We start from the raw sequence: 15,519 nt of genomic DNA, 5'->3' as shown, positions 1-15,519 counted from the left end.
ACACAACACAGACCTGATCTGGGGCAATGGAAAATGCCTTTTTAGCTGCTCTGATGTATGATCAGAAGGAACTCTGATGTGCTGCCCAGTGCAGAGGGGAGGTTATTGATCGGGACATCTACAAAGCTGAAAGTTCCCAGAAGCAGGAGATGCCTTCACCTTGACTTGGTCACGGAGGATCCTCTGAGATGCTTTAAAATGGCCACTGGAAGTTGGTTTGGGGAACTTGAGCAGGGTAAGAAAATGTTTTCACGTGAAAAAAAGGGGGGAAGTCATGCTTACTTTTAAAAATATGGAGTTAGGAGAGAAACTGGAATGGATCCTGGAACCTATAGACTGGGAGAATGAGCTTCATTTCATTCCAGAATGAGTACTGAGACCACCCATCTGCAAGCACCTGTAAAGTAGCACCATTAAGGGCCCAGCTGGAGTGACAGACCAATCTAAAATAGTTTGGGTCAGATATTGGGAAAGTTTCCCTAAATTTCTGAGTACTGGAATAGGCTCTGCAGGAAGGTCAGGGGATTTCTCCGTTATGGGCCATCCTTCAAGTACACCACAAGCATAATTACTTCTGGAGTTTGGTTGGGAAATGCATGGGATGACCTTTGAGGTCAGAAACATGTCATGGAATCACAGAATCACAGGGTGGTTTGGGTTGGAAGGGACATTAAAGACTATCTTGTTCCAACCACCCTGCCATGGGCAGGGACACCTTCCACTAGACCAGGTTGCTCAGAGCTCCATCCAACCTGGCCTTGAACACTTCCAGGGATGGGGTAGCCACAGCTTCTCTGGGGCAACAATTTCTCTATCTCTAACCTTACAACTGTGCTTGAGTTTGCTGTTGATTTATTGTGTGTCTGCAACCAAATTACTCAGTTTTTTGGAGCTGTTTTCCTGCCAGCACTGAGTCGTAAAACTGAATGAATCTTGCTCAGTTACCCTCAAAATTAGTGACTAGTGAATATGTGCCCTGAGGGTGTGAAAGACTCCAACAACTGACTGATTAAACAAAATCTGATGTGCTTCTGACCAACATCCTGCCAAAACATTTAAAAGAGCACAATTCATCCCTGCTAGATATTTTTCAGCTTAATGTCTTTGCAGCTGCCATCACATCCCTGCAGATTTGGTCTTTAGTTGAGGGAAGTGAAGACAAGTCTTCTCTGAAGTCCTTCAGCTCAGAAGCATCCCTTCCAACAGTGATGAAAACATTTTTTGCTGTCCCTGAGTGCCCTGGGGAATTCTCAGCCATGAGGGGCAGTTCTGAGTCAGAGATTTCTTCTTTCATTTTACCCAATCTTTTGACTGTCTGGATCTGCCAGAGACACCAATCCCTGGTGTCACTTTCATTTCTCTTCCTTTGAACACCAAAGACTGTAATCCGTGGTGGGTGAGGAGTAGGACACTCCATTTCTGGGGTAGGTGCCTCATGTTAAAAAGTCCTCCTTTTAAATCACCAATTCAGGAGTCATCAAAATTTGACCAGGACACCTAAAAAAGATGCATCCACAAGTGGAGGGAGCAGAGGCTTCAGCTGGAGACAGTTTCTGGTTATCCTTATATCCCACAGGCCTCCAGTGGGTTTTCATTCTTGCAGGGGGCAAGAGGAAAATAAATGAGATCCAACAAAACTGGGTTGGTTGTTTTTAGGCAGCTGTCAGAGGTCAAACCCCTTCCTGGGTGCTTGTTTCAAATTAAACCCATTAAATTGAAAAGGGGCAACGAGAAATGGAAAGGACAGAAACTTGGGAAGATCAAGAATGGGGAAGAAGAACAGCTGTGGTGTTGGGACAATAATGGGGAATGAGATCAGGAAGTGGTTGCACTTTGACAATGTTTTGAGGAAGCAAAACAGCGACATAGATGGTGCAAAAAAAAAACAAACCACAGGGAAGACCTTGAGGAGGGAGGTTTTGGAGGAGGAAACAAGGGTGGATGCCATGAACAAAAGCAGAACCCCAAGGACCCAGCCACTGGGAGAGGGAGCTTTCCCACAGGATGGGATAGCTCAGGAGATACGTGTGGGCCACAATTATCTCCTTCCCTACACTTGAAAATACTGAACAATGGTGAAAGGAATGGATTAGAATGAAGGCAAGCTCACAGCTTGGGCATTCAGGCAGGATGGCATGGACTCCTGTATTCCCTTAATTATCCCTGATCCCACCTTGGTAACAGGCAGCATCACATTGTAGGGACATCCATGACGGAGGGAAGGTTTGGAATGTGATTTGAAAACCAAAGACTCACAGGGGAGAAGAAGGGAGAGAATCCCAAAGCTCTGCAGGGGCTGGAGAGTGTGAAGAGGAAACTACTACCTCTGTTTTAGGTGGCTTCTCAGTCAGAGCAGGGGGAAACGGATGGTTGCAAATCACTTGCAGGGCAGAGGGTGTAAATCATCCTATAGCAGACCTTATAGCCCCTTCCAGTACCTACAGGGGACTTACAGGAAGGCTGGAGAGGGACTTTCTGCAAGGGAAACAGTGATAGGACAGGGAGATTGTCCTTAAGCTGAAGAAGGGTAGATTTAGATTGGATATTAGGAAGAAATGAATTACTTCGAGGGTGGTGAGGCCCTGGCACAGGTTGCCCAAAGAAGCTGTGGCTGCCCCATCCCTGGAAGTGCTCAAGGCCAGGCTGGATGGAGCTCTGAGCAACCTGGTCTAGTGGAAGGTGTCCCTGCCCATGTCAGGGGACTGGAACGGGATGATCTTTGAGGTCCCTTCCAACCCAAACCATTCTATGACTCTGTGATTCTATGATATTTAACAATACATTTTGGTATATTTTTATACCTGCAGGTGTCACAGGGCTGTAAAGGACACGAGTCACTGGCTGACTGACAGGACACCACGCTGCAACTCAGCACCCAGCGGAATTTCCCGAGGGCTTCCCGCTGCGAAGGGAAGAATTAAACAAATTCTTGCTCCCGTGCAAAACACAGAAGCCACGACTGATGCCCTACAAGCAGTTGCTCACTCAGCCCTGTGAGACAGGTCTGTGGCAGCTGGGTGTGCTCAGCAGCCCCCCTTGTGCACGGGGGAAGAGCACAGTCAGACTCTGACTGACAATACCTGTCAAACGCACCGTCCCAGCAGCACCGCCTCGGGAGGGCTCTGACTCCAAATATTTGAACTCCCTGCTGATGTTCAGTGGCCAATGCAGCTCCCAAGGGAAAATATTGGCCATGGCTGCTTTCTGAGCTGGAAGGAGCTTTAGTCATGCACGGGAAGTGTGCTGAACTGGGAGCATGTGGGGGTCACCCACACAGATGCTTGCCATGCGAAAGCAAATAGCAGAAGTTGAGAAGGGCAGAGAACAATTTCCCACCCCCGAGTTCAAAAGTGCAGCGATTTCTCTCCTCTTGAAAGGATGCCCCAGTGCATCTGGGGGGTTGGGAGCAGCGCAGTGCCTCAGTCAGCTGTTCTGATCTGCCCAGTGCCGGCGCTGGGTGAGCAGCTCGTGGGCACCTTGCCCGGCCACCTCCTGCAAGACAGAGCCCTGCTTGGTGGAGGGTGAGGTCAGGAGGGGGCTTTGCCAGGCTGTTTCAACTCCCTAATCCCTCTTGGGAGCAACCTCCATGCAATTCTGTCCCCTCTGAGGGGATACCACCACAGGGGGAAAGCAGCAGTGCTCAGTTTTATCGGGGTGGGGGATGGATGAAGCCCTGCGGGCGCTGTGGGGAGATCCAGGGGGAGCAGATAAAAAGCTGTAGTTCCTGGAGATGGAAGGTGAACTGGCAGGCAAGTATTAGCCCTGCAGCACACCTGGCATGCTGAGTGTTGTTTTCCATCTTTCCCTGGAAGCAGCTTCCTCCTGCAGCAGTGTCGGTGATGGGCAAACCCATGCAACACCTGCAACAACTCCCCGAACAGGCCCACTGGAGAACCCTAAAGAGGCATCTCCCCTCCAAACACCTCTCTGGCCAGAAATGCCCTTTGCTTCCTTTATGAGGACCCGGCAGAGAAGAAGGGCTGGATGGATGCTGCCCCTGAGTTTTGTTCCAGGCAGGCTGCAGGTGTTCAGCACTGCACCCTCTGGACCAGACAGTGGTCTCTGGAGGTGGCCAGTGACGTGGTCAGTGTATAAGCAGGGTCTTCCTGGATTTTAGGACCAATTAGAGGCTGATTTAACCATTACTGAGAGCTCCATCCACAGGGAGACATGAAGCCAGCTGTGGTGCTGACGGTATCCATAGTCATGGCATTACACGGCATTGATTTCCACAGTGAGGGATTTGAGATTCCTCAGGAACCATAAGCATCAGTTTGGCCTTTCTAAGCCCTGATTTGGACTTCAGGGGTTTGGTTTGGCTGAAGCAGCCCTTGCCACAGGAGTTTGTCAGTACATAGGGTGCCAGCAGAATCAGCTTTTTAGCAGCTCGTTCTCAAAGAGCAAATCTGAAAGGAGGAAAAAAAAGAAAAGAAAAGGAAAAGGAAAAGGAAAAGGAAAAGGAAAAGGAAAAGGAAAAGGAAAAGGAAAAGGAAAAGGAAAAGGAAAAGGAAAAGGAAAAGGAAAGGAAAGGAAAGGAAAGAAAAGAAAAGAAAAGAAAAGAAAAGAAAAGAAAAGAAAAGAAAAGAAAAGAAAAGAAAAGAAAAGAAAAGAAAAGAAAAGAAAAAAGAAAAGAAAAGAAAAGAAAAGAAAAGAAAAGAAAAGAAAAGAAAAGAAAAGAAAAGAAAAGAGAAAAGAAAAAAAAGAAAAGAGAAAAGCAGCTGCACTTGTTTTTGCTGCAGGAAGTTCTCAGTGATGGAGAGAAAAGAAAGCTCCTTTTAAAAACAAGGCATTCATTAGTACTTCTTGTTCTTCACAGTTGCCACTGGGTCATCGTAATATCACATCCTTTTCTGTGCATGTCATCTGGCCTCCTGCTGCTCCAGTGGACAATAATCCCCCCCAGGAGTTCCAGGGATCTCCACTTCTCAGAAACAAAATACAACACTATTTATTCAGCAGTCATTTTTTTTGGCTTCTCTCTGTCCTCCTGGGCAAGTCATCTTGCCTTCATGTCTCTCCTTCCTCGTCCAAATTACTCCTGCTGGCAGTAACTTTTAGCTGTTGAGCTCAAGATCCAACACCAGCTAATATTTTATCTCCTTCTTCCAAAAGAGCTCTTCATAGCAGATGTTTCCTCATTGTAATGATGTTTGAGGTACTATAAATGTCCTACCACCCTCTCTTTCCTGCTGATATTCCTTCCCCTCCATGCTTAACTGCTCTCCCAACTGTCTCTGCTTTGGCCACACATTTGAAAGTGCCACCAGAAAGGACCAGCTTGGGTTTCTCTGATGCAAATTTACCACCTTGGGCTAAAACAGCCCGGGCTGTTTTCTAGCTCTCTCCACCTGTGGCATCACCACTTTCAGCCCAAGAATAACAAAAATCCAGCACTGAACAGCTCCACTTTGTTCCTTGCACCTAATAACGAGCTGAGGAGACACAACCTCTGACACTAACCAGCAAGAGAAACATCTGGAGGTATAAAAACCCAAACTGCAACTATTTATGGGCAACCTGGTCCAGTGGAAGGTGTCCTGGCCCATGGCAGGGGGCTTGGCACTAGATGGAACCAACTGGAACTGGTTGGAACTTTAGGATCCCTCCCAGCCCAAACCATTCTGTGATTCTACGATTTCCCAGCACGGCAGAATGAAGGTTTCTGTTGTTATAAGATTTCCATCAAGTATTTAGCCTGGCACAGTGGGAATGGTGCATGGCAATGATCTGACTGCCCATGGAGATGCCCGTTAAGTTTCACCCACAGCTGCATCTGCATGGCTTACACAGCCCTGGGCAAAGGCTGCTGTGTGATGTGCTGGGACCACGGGAAGGCTCCTTCCACTACCTGAGAAACACCATTTCTGATCACCTAAGCTGGTATGGTCAGCTTGTGCCTTCTCCTGACACCCCACCTTCCCCCAGAAACCCAGAGGCACCACATGTATCCTTCTGCCCTGTCTCCTGAGAAGGGATCAGTGCAGTTTTCCACAACTGGCATGGCTGAGCTGCCAAAATGCCCTGAAATTTCTCTGCAGGAGAGATGGCATTGAGAAAAACAGCAGAGATACAGAGAGATACAGCCTTGGGCTGGCTAAAGCAGCAAGTCCTGGCATTTCCCAGCTCCATGACCTGCAGAGGGAGAACCACAATGACTGAGGCCTGTACTGACATGGGCAGGGCTCTGGCAGCAAGAATTGTTACTGAACTAAACTCCTGCCAGCTGCTGGTGGATAGGTTGACTTTGTGTCAAAAACCTCTTAGTACAGAATGGAAAAAATTTACGGGATGCATTTACTTCCAAATATGCCGGGAAATTATCCTGGTCTGCAGCTGACAAATGCTTGGGGGAAGCTTCCCCCAGAGATGTGGGTGGGCTGAAGGTGGGCTGTGGACCCACGGGAGAGCTCGGGGTGTAAGTGGAGCCAAGCCCAGAGCACAAGGAGAGAAGGGGAATCCTCCACATCTCCGGGGATGAAGGGGGAAATGACTATTTTGGCTGCTCATCTTCATAAGGAAGAAAACCTCCAGGTCCCCGGAGCAGCTGGTTTTGGAGAGCAGCCTCCTCCGTGGGTGGCGTGGTTTCCATGAGCGTGTCCTGCACGTTCCCCGGCGTGCACAGACCGGCACAGACACCACGGGCAGCTCATCCCTCCCAGGGCAGTTTGGGACCTGTCTCCTTCCTGCCACCTCGTGCCTCCCCTGCCCTCGCCCCCACCCCGCAGGCCCGCCAGTAAACCCATCTCAGGGCAGTCGTGCTCCAGGCAGGGTGGTGGCAGAGGGACGAGCTGTCCCCACTGTCCCCAGGAGCAGTGCCATCTCCTCGGCAGGGACAACAGTGCTCAAAGCCCCCAGCCAGCCTCGCTGGCCACGATCCTGCTCCATGGGGCGCCCTTGAACCCCACTGCAGCCCCCACTGTCAGCTCCCCAGCAGTGAGAGGCACTGCAGAGAAGGGACACGGGACCCAGATGTGCCCCTGGAGAGAAATAACCGGCTGATGTGGCCCAGCATCACTTCAGCTGCTCCCTTTCCCTGTGGCTTTCACCCCCACCCTTCGCTGGAGCTCTGCCCAGCCCAGGTTGAGGAAGGTGTCCCCTTTCTCCGGCTCAGAGCTGCTCTGGACGAGTGCCTCTGCGTGCCCAGAGCAGCTCTGGCGATGCCAGCAGTGCCGGACCAGCCCCGTGCACATGGTTCTGCTTCCCTCTAGTGACAACGCGGCCTCACTTCAACAGGAGGGAAGGCTGCGGCACAGCTCCTGCATCCGCAGGGATGGCTGCTCTTCCCTTTGGCCTGTGCAGGCGTGGCCCTTGGGCTCGGAGCCCTCACTGCAAGCCCCATGGATGGGGAGTGGGGGCATCTCCAGCCCCACTGAATTGTGTAGAGTTTGACGTGAAAGATTCTGTGTCCATGTGGATAATCCTAATTTCTCTGTCTGTTCCTGGGCAGTCTCTTCCTCGGCACAGTGCTGGGATGCTCATGTCCCTTGGGAGGGTGAACTGGGAAATGCTGGTTTGGAGAGGAGCTGGATGGGGTGGGGGCAGCTGGTGGGAGTTGTGACCCCTTCCCACACACACATGAGTCCACCTCCAAAGTCCTGCAACCATTTATGCCCATCATCCTTTTCCTAAAGCAGCATCATGGACCTGGGTGAGGGTGAAGGAGAGACAGAACTGGACTCCAGTCTAGTAGCTGGAGCACTCAGCTGGGAGAAAGCATCCTCAAATTCCTTCTTTTTTTGATAAAACAAAAATTCACTTTCAAATCATGCTTCATTGCTCTTTTGGCTCCTCTTCACAGGGTCTCTCCTACAGCGGCCGAAAGTAGCCATGTTCTAATAACAAATCTGTTTTCTGCAAGATGAAATCTCTTCAATGTCTCTCTAAAGATTTTATTAATCCCAAACCTTCTGTGCAGGGAGCACTTTCCTCAAGAAACCTGATTCCCTCTACAATTTTTCTAGGCTCTCCTCATCACTATCTATTATATATTCACATCCCTAACAACTAGACTGCTCCTCAAAGACCTTTGACTGTACTTTCTCTTATATTTTATCCATCCTCCAAAGTTTTCCCCTGATCCAAATCATGATCCCAGTGTCTGTTGTCTGTGATGCTCCACACACGCCTCATTCCATGCCCCTAAAATACGTTTTAGAGCTAAAGGGGTTTTGTATCCTGGTCCAGGGGACTCACCACACATCACATGGCAGTGCCCAACATCACTTCCTCCGCCCAGCTCAACATTTGCAGCCCCCCTTCCCTTGCCTGAAACTCCTTGTCCTCCCAGCACGTGGGGACCGGCACCCAGACCCAGAGGGAGCATCTCCAGATGCTCCATGTCCCCACAGTAGCCCTGCAGCACCTTTGGTGGACACATTCATGGATCTAGGTGCCTCTCACAGCCATGACTTGCTCCCTGGTGATTTATCCACCTACCAACTGACCCCCTGCCTCTTGTCGGCCACTCCTGCATATTCATTCATCAGGGGACAGCTTCCCTTCGCCTCATAATTGATTGTTTCTGTCTCTGCTCGGTTTTCTGCCTCATCACCGCCTTGTTTCGGGAAAAGGGGCTTTTCAGGGGAGATGATTCATTGCTCTGTGGATTTTCCTGCCCCATCCTCTCCCCGCTTGTTCCTGCTTCCCCCGATTCACCCGTTCCCCGGAGCAAATTGATTCACCGTTGAGGGTTATTTTCGGCTTCCAGCTGTCGGGCTCCTCGCAGCTGCCTCGAGCTGGTGCGTTCCTCTCTGCTCCCCCAGAGCCACTTCTCTCCTCCTCCTCCTCATTTTCCTCCTGCAGCTACTCCGGTCTGTGCTCCTCCATCCTCTTTCCCTGCTTCCTTCTCCATGCAGTGCTTGGCTATTTTAAATGATCCAAGTGTGGCCCACTGATGACAACCCCGAGCTGGAGGGGCAGCAGCAGTGAGGGGGAGGTTTAGCACAGAACAAATTTGGAGGCAGGACATGTGGGATGAGCCCATGTCTATGGGTACCAGGTTTAAGGGCTGCCACCCATTCCCTGATCCAGGCTGAGCACACAAGACAGCGGGATCAAGCCTATCCCTTGTCTCCTCCTTGCGTTCAGAAGGAATAGAAGTCAGTAGCTGTGATTTAACTGAGTTGATGCCACGTGCACAAGGTGTCCTGGGTGGCTTTGACCACTAGATCCAAAAGACCTGCTGTCTGTGAGTCCATGGGGATGTGGAGGGGGGATTTAGGCAGACTGGTGTCAACTGCAGCACCCAAAGCCAAAATGTGGGTCTGTAAATCCCCAGCTCAGCTGTTATTTAATCCCAGAGGCGCCTCAGTTCTGCAGAGCCCTTGGCATGGGGGAGATGCTGACCAAGCAGAAGGCTGTGTCCCAGGCAGGGCTAGGGAGCTTCTCCTGATCCTTCCCGTGTGTCAAACCCTCCTGGATGTACAAACTCCTGCAGGGTGCTCAGCAGGGCGGTTTAGTCACTGTGTGCTCTCCAGGCCACCCACCAAAGGAACCAAGGGCTGGGGTCCCTTGGACATGGAGGGTGTTGGTGGTGGGCAGAGATTGACCACACTGAGCTCAGCTTTACCCCTCTGAAATTTATTTTCCAACTTTTCCTCACTCTTGGGGCTCTCCTTCGAAATCCTTCCCGTTTCCTAGACCCCTTTTTGCAGCATGGACCCTGAGCACGAGCACAGCATTCCCGTGCTCACGTGCTCTCCCTGCCCTGGCTGCCACTCACAGTAGCCCTTACCTCAGGTGGTCATAATTCCCATTTGGGTCATTAATGACCCAAAACCTGTGTTTTAGGGACTTTCCACTTCCTGGGTCCAGGTGCTTCAGCCTTGGATCTAGTCCCAGATCGTGCCAAGCTCAGGTTTAAACACCTGCAGGCACCAGGAAGTTCATCTCACCCTTGCCAATGACTTTTTCCCCCCTTATTTTTGCCCAGCAAACAGGCTCTGCTCCAATTCCAGTTCCTTCTGGGGCTGGAATGCAATAGCTGGGAGCACAGGTCTAGTCCCAAGTGCACACTGCTGGCAGCAGACCTTTATCCACAGTCACACTGGTGCTGTGCCAGGTTTAACGTGGCCCACGGGGATGTTTTCAGCCTTTCCAAGAGAATACAGAAATGTAGAATCAGAGAATGATTCGGGTTGGAAGGGACCTTAAAGACCATCTAGTTCCAACCCCAGATCATTTAGGGCTAAGCCGAGCACCTTCTAGAAAGCTGGATTTGTTACAGAACCTGCTCTCAGGTTCGGAATCCTGTAAAAATAAGCTGCACCACCACGGCTTGCTGCGGTCCAGCCTCCACCAGGCACAAATTCCACAACCACCTGCTTTCCCCAGCGCCTGGATTCGCTCTGCCCGCGTACCTGCACAGCTGATTTTTCTCCACTAGGTCGCAGCATTAACTTTTATTTTCCTCTCCTTACCAAACCGAGAAACTGGGGACTTTTTTTTTTTTTTTTTGTTCAGTAGGCAGCTCTGCCTTGTCACCCCTCCGTCCCCTCCCGGGCCCTGCACGGGGTTCCTGGGGGCTGGAGGTGACTCAGTGTGGGACAGCCGGAGCCTCCCCCGGGGTCTCTGCAGAAGGGCCTCGGTTCCCATTTGCATCTGGGCTCGTCTTGCTCATATTCATTGTGAAATTAAAAGTGGGAAAAAAAAATAATTTCCCAAGCACTAATTACATCACTAGCATGAAGCACAGAGGAAGAGGATGAGGAAGGACCACCAACGCACTCCGTTATCTCTCCTCCCAGACAGCTCTTTCCCCCGGTGTCAGGGGTGAGGACTCTGAAGCTGTTCCTGCTGATTTACAGCTTCATCCTCATGAACTAGGATGTAGGATGGTTTCTAGCAAGGAGAACATGAGTGGTGTGCCCATCTCCTTTTCCCGGTCCAGCCCTGGTGCCACGCCCTTCGGACCCAGCCGAGAGGGCAGGGGATGATGCTCTGGACTTTCTCTCCTGGATGGGGTTGGGTCCAGCAGGGAACCTGGGCTAGTTTACCCCTGCAGGGCTTCATCTTCTCCCCAGTTCTGCAGTCTGGAGGTGTCTGGTCTGGAGGGAGTTGGAAGCTGCTGTCTGGACCCCTCCCCATGCACAGAAAGCCACCAGCACGGGAGACAGGGCTGTCCCGTGGGAGATGGTGGTGGTGGTTGACTCATCCCCCACAGGTGTGCCCACGGATGCTCTGGCTGCTGCCCTGGTTTCGTGGGGAGCAGAGCGGGGTTTGAGGGTGGGTTTCTGTGCTTTCACTATCAGCAAATTGTGCAAACAACGGGGGAAAAGCCCTGCAGAGCCCCAAGGAGCTGCTGGTGAGCTAAGAGCTGGCTACAAACACATGAAAGGTGGTTGTAGAGACACAACAAAACTCCTCTCTGTCGTGCAGGGCTGTAACAAAAGGCACCAGGGGCAAACTGGGGCTTGGGAGGCTCATGGTGGGTGTAGGAAAGTCTCTCATTGTGAGACAGCACTGCCTTGGGACAGTGACTCCCAAGCTGTGCCCCCCACACTTAGGGGATTTAGGGCTTGGGTAGTCCTTGGCTGACAGCCTGGCTGCAGTCCCTGGAATGGAAGGCCAGACCTGAGATGTTCCTCAGACCCAACATTTCTATGCAAGTTTGGTTAAAAATAACTGGTTTTCCTGCTTCCGAGTGTCCTCAAGCTGCTTTTGTACTGCCTCTGCAGCCCTGAGCTCTCCTGATTATGAAATAATGGTGTTTCCAACAGCAACAGTGATGCAGAGCTCCAGAGGTGAAGGAAGCACTGGAATCTCCTGTGGCAGCAGGAAATGCCTGGACAGATGAGTGCTAGGTCCCCTTTGGAGCCACCCAGGCATTGCTCCGTGGTTAATCACCATTCCTCCTACCCTCAAGTCCTTCCCAGCTCCCTCCTACTCAATCCCACACCTCAGAGGCCTTCTGAGGTCTCAGCTCACTGGTGCTGTGCTCACGTCCTCAGCTCCTGTCCTACACTTGGGACAGATCCTTCCCATCTTCACCAGCCACAGGATAACACGGCCTCAAAAATCCTCCCACCACTGTCCCGCTGCTTCCTTCTGCCAAAGCCAAGCGCCAGGTGCTGAGGCCGGAGGGTGTTTTCAGACATGGGACACAGGACACGGGCACTCAAAACCTGCCTGGCCAGAGCACTGTGCAGGCAGAAATAAAAGGTGGATCTGCCGGGAGCTCCTGCTTGGAGGGAGCCCAGGACACATGTCCTTGTGCGGATGGATGCGGCTGTGCCTGGGGCGGCTCAGAGCACACACTGTTCAGCACTGCTGCTCCCAAGGGCTCCAGGGGCTGGAACATCTCACGAGGAGCGCTGCAGCCTCACCCTCAGGGTTTTCCTGGCATTTCACCAAGTCCCACAAGCACAATCTATTCCCAACACAACAAACAGCACGCTCGGCACCGCTGGCTTCCCTCTGCCCTCCCACCCGTCCCGTGGCTCTGCTGCTTCCCTAAAAACAATCCTTCCATAGCTGCCTCTGCTAAAGCAGTGATGGACCCAAGCCCTGAGCACCTGAGCTAAACCCCAGGTTTTTCTCTCGGAGATGCAGCTTCTTTGTGCCGTCCTTGCCCTGCGATGGGTTCCATGGAAGTCACGGAGAGCAGGAGAGGTGAAGAGATCTCCACATTGCTCACGAGCTACCTCGGCTCGAATGATGCCCTGTTATTTCCTCCCAGACCTGTGGCTTTTTACCTGCAGTGACCTTGTTTACCTTGCAGAGAAAGGGAACATTTATTGCAGAGTGGAGCTCAGCTATAGCTTTTCAGCCAGCGATCAAAACACTCGAAAGCTAAGAGCAGGATTTGAATTTAAAAATCATAATTAGAGTGCCCAAGAGGCAGAAGTTGGAAGAGGGCAAGGAACGAAGCAGGGGGTTGGAGGAAAACAAAGAAAGGCATGAGAGGAATCTGCGCTTTGAACAGAGAGTTCTGAATATCTCGCACTGGCTACTTCAAATCGGGCACCCAAAATTAATAGATTCTTTGACCTTCGTGTCTCTGTGCTCCGGTTCTTTGTTTGGAAAGCAGAAATCACAATACAGCCTCACCGAGGGGAAAAAAAAAAAAAAAAAAAAAGAAAAGATATCATCACAGCAACTGCTTCAGCCAAAGCACTTGGATGCTGCAGAGATGAGGATGAAGGAAAGAAAAAAAAAAAACCAACCCTATATGGCTCTTCAGCAAGTGAGTACCACCATCGTGTGGAGGGAGCGGGGCAGCGTCCTCTGGAAAAATCAAGAAGTGTAATCAAGGATGGTGCACAGCACATGCACCCACAGGGGCTCCGTGGGCAGCCTGAAGGCAGGCGTCTCCTAACTTTTAAATGCTTTCTCAACCTTGTCACTTCTGCTGTTATTTTGATGGGTTTTACGCATAGTTTTACGCTCTACTATATTAAGAGCGCGTCTACGTATCTCGCAAATAACTCTCCCAGCAGAGCCTGGCACGTATCCACAGACGAAGCAGGGAGGCTGCTCACTCTGGTCTAAGGAGCCTCATGTTGTGCTTGGGAAACTCCAAGTAGAGGATGGGTGGAAAATGGATGGAGAGGAGCCCTGGGGAGAAGTGCTGGGGGTGTTGGTAGATTAGAAGCTAAACTGACCCAGCAATGCGTGCTGGCAGCCCAGAAACCACGTCCTGGGCTGAATCAGAAGAAAAATTACCAGCAGGTCAAGGGAGGTGATTCTGCCACTCTGCTCTGCCCTGGTGAGGCCCCACCTGCAGTGCTGTGTCCAGCTCTGGGGTCCCCAACATGACAAGAATGTGGATTTGTTGGAGCAAGTCCAGAAGAGGCCTTGGAGAGGCTCTTAAGGCTGGAGAACTTCTGCCATAGAGACAGGCTGATAAAGAGTTACGGTTGTTCAGCCTGGAGAAGAGAAAGCTCTGGGAAGACCTCAGAGCCCCTTCCAAGTGCCTAAAGGGGCTCCAGGAGAGCTGGAGAGGGACTTTGGACAAGGGCCTGGAGCGACGGGACAAGGGGGAATGGCTTCCAACTGGCAGAAGGCAGGGTCAGATTATATATCAGGGAAAATTCTTCCCTGTGAGGGTGGTGAGGCCCTGGCACAGGTTACCCAGAGAAGCTTGGCTGCCCCATCCCTGGAAGTGTTCCAGGCCAGGGTGGACAGGCCTTGGAGCAACCTGGTCTAGTGGAAGCTGTCCCTGCCCATGGCAGGTGGATTAGAACTAGAGGATCTTTAAGGTCCCCTCCAACCCAACCCACTCCATGATTCTACTTTTTAGATTCTGTAGCAACCACAACATCACGTTACCGCACTGGAGCCCACTGTTGATGCACCACTGGATTTGTTACTGTGGTCTCTGCCATAGCTGCTCTTGCTGCTATGCTGGACACAAGAGGAAAGTTAAAATCCACATGCCCTAATTCTGGAGTCTTGCTCCTTTAAACACATGTGGGAGGGAGGGTTGGTAAATCCTTGGACAGTTTTTCATCTTGCCTCGACTGGGCTGGGCTTCGGGCTCAGTCTGTTGTCTGGTCCCTTGTCATAGCTGCTGTTGTAATGATTCATCCATCTGGTTTTCTGGGAAATGAAAATGAGCTAGGGAAATGTTTTTTTCTCTCTTTTTTTTTGGCTGTATCTTCCCTGAAACGATTACAAGTTTGCACCCACTGGAGTTGATGGGGGTGAACGAGTTTTTACACATCACTTTCCGCTTGCTGGAGCAGACAGGGAAGGGCTGAGAATCCCATTCCTCAAAGTCAGGCCATGATGGTTTTGCCCTGAACTGTGTTTCCAAGGGCAAAAAGGATCCAACACAACCCATCAGAAGATTTAAGCTGCCTTCGGAGGGTGCACTGGACCAAACCTCATGCTGATGCACTCCGGGGAACACGTCCTCTCCTTCAGCTGGCTCCTCTCCTGCCTGAGCTCTCCAGAAATGATGTGGGATGAGCTGCAGTGAGGCAGCTTGGAAAGAAATCCAGGTGGAAAACATGGACACTGAAGATCTTCTCGCTGGATTTAAACAGCTACTCTCATCAGTGGTGCAATTTATCACAAAATCAGATAAATATGAGGGGAAAAAATCCAAAGAGTTCACGCTGGGTGATGTTCAGTCTCAGAGCGCAACAGGAAGTCACACTGGAGTTTTTTCTTGTTGGTTTGCAAGTAAGGACGAGACAATGTGCCCATCCAGCTGAGAACAAGAAGGTGACCCACTTGTTGGGTAAGGAAAGTGGCATTGTAAACTCTTTGCCAGCAGCCCTTGCAAACGCTTTTTAAAATCAGTCAGCTGCCAAGAAAAGCTCCTATTTCTCCTTGCTCCAGGAACACATCTTCCTTGGTCCCAGCTTGGTTAGAGGTTAGACTGGGAAAGCAGCAGCTTGCCTGGGAGCAATCACTCCTCCATCCAGACACACATTAATAAATTTCCATCGAACGGGTCACGTATCAAAGTTCTACTTTTCTACGCTGCTGGAGCGAACCTTCCTGTGACAAATTCCTCCCCTTACACCAGCTCTGTATCTGTTACAAGTGACCCCTGTGAGAACCAGATCCTTG

The sequence above is a fragment of the Myiozetetes cayanensis genome, unplaced genomic scaffold (genome assembly GCF_022539395.1).
Source record: "Myiozetetes cayanensis isolate MyiCay16 unplaced genomic scaffold, myiCay2020 scf3, whole genome shotgun sequence".
Lineage (NCBI taxonomy): Eukaryota > Metazoa > Chordata > Aves > Passeriformes > Tyrannidae > Myiozetetes > Myiozetetes cayanensis.
The sequence above is the reverse complement of the archived record's forward strand: the minus strand, read 5'-3'. Positions refer to the sequence as shown.